Source organism: Suricata suricatta, chromosome 6 (genome assembly GCF_006229205.1).
Source record: "Suricata suricatta isolate VVHF042 chromosome 6, meerkat_22Aug2017_6uvM2_HiC, whole genome shotgun sequence".
In the NCBI taxonomy this organism is placed as follows: domain Eukaryota; kingdom Metazoa; phylum Chordata; class Mammalia; order Carnivora; family Herpestidae; genus Suricata; species Suricata suricatta.
The window spans coordinates 85855906-85857431 of NC_043705.1; the positions used below are offsets into that span (position 1 = coordinate 85855906).

Below are 1526 nucleotides of genomic sequence, written 5' to 3' on the forward strand. Positions count from 1 at the left end.
CTGTGAGCTGCTCCTCTCCCCTTTGAAGCCCCAGACCACTAACTCCCCTGAGCCCCTGGGTCTGAGTGCACCTGGCCCAGGCGGCCTCCACTCACCAGCCCACCTGGCCCTCAACCCAGGTCCTGCCAAGGCCAGCTGCACACCCTGCCCAAAAGATGCCCTGCCAGCAGCCAGCACAGGCGTCGAGATGCAAATGCTGGACCTTGTCATCAAGCGAAGCCCAAGCCAGGTGTGTGGCCCCTACAGCTGGATTGGTTCTCCCCAAAAACAAGTGCCCATGCCAGGAAGGTCCAGAGTGAACTCCGCCACTGCACTGGGTGCCCCCTCCACGGCCTCAGTCCCCAGTGGGACCCTGGACCATCCACCCACCAGACAGATCTTGAGGTCCCAGAGTGCCGGCGGCTGGGCCTGGCAGAGGTGGGGTCCGCAGCTGAGGCCATGGGCTCCCGAGTGAGTGTCACCCCGGCAGTGCCCCACCTGACCGATGTGTGCAAATCCGTTCGGTTCCTTCCGTAATCTCCGAGTGCACACGTGCTTGCATACAGGCGCGTGGCTCCATGCCTGTGACCAGGGTCCTCCTGGTACCTGCTCTTGGTACCAAGAGCAGCAAACTCAGCTGCCCAAGACCCACCGGCAGCTGCAGCCTCAGAGCCCCTACAGGGCCACCTCGGAACAGGCCTCTGCCACCGCCCCTCTGGAGCCACCTGCAGAAGCTGCTGCCCCAGCCAGCACCCTGTGGGGCAGGGGTGAAGGTGGGGGCTCTGGAGCCGCTGACACAGCGGAGGTCCAGGAACCTGGGGCTCCTGGTGGTGCGGGGCCAATTGGGGAGCTCCCACTGCAGAACAGAGAAATGAATCTGCAAAGAGCCAGATGTCCCCCAAGAAGATGCCAAAGCCGAGGGCCAGGGCCGTGATCCTGGGGGGCAGCTGTGAGTTGTACGGGAAGCACTTTACCAACAGCAGCAACCAGACAGTGCGCTGAAGCTCACACACGGGTCAGCGGCACGCACCTGCCAGCTCTGATCCTATGCCTGTGCCCAGAGCAGCAAGCTCTGTGCCACTGCCATGCACGGTCAGGGGCTGGGCAGCACCACCGTGAGTGTCACCACTGCTGCATGTCCTTTGGTCCAGGTACCACCTTGGACAAACGCCTGTGGCAGAAGCACCCCAAGGTGGGTGGGGAGGCCTGAGCCACAGCAATGCCCTCTCTGCTGTCCTTGTTACCTTGTACCATGTCTGCCGACCTCCTTGTCTCTCCTCTGCTGCCAGTAAATCCTCCTGTCTAGTCTCACACACACACACACACACACACACACACACACACACATGCATGCGTGCAGCATATTAGCCTCAGTTGCCTGATTGCCTTTGGGTCTCACATTTTTATGGGGCTCCCTTATGTACAAATGAAATATGTTTTTCTCCTGTTAATCTGTCTTATGTCAATTTAATAATTAGATCAGCCAAAGAACCTAGAAGGGAAAAGGGAAAATTTTTTCCACCCCTATAAATCAACCAGTGCAAACT

General features: G+C 59.1%; 1 pseudogene; it reads left to right on the forward strand.

The window, feature by feature from the left end:
- Nucleotides 1-1189, forward strand: part of LOC115293491 — a 2127-nt pseudogene extending 938 nt beyond the window's left edge.
- The last annotated feature ends 337 nt before the right edge of the window (nucleotides 1190-1526 follow it).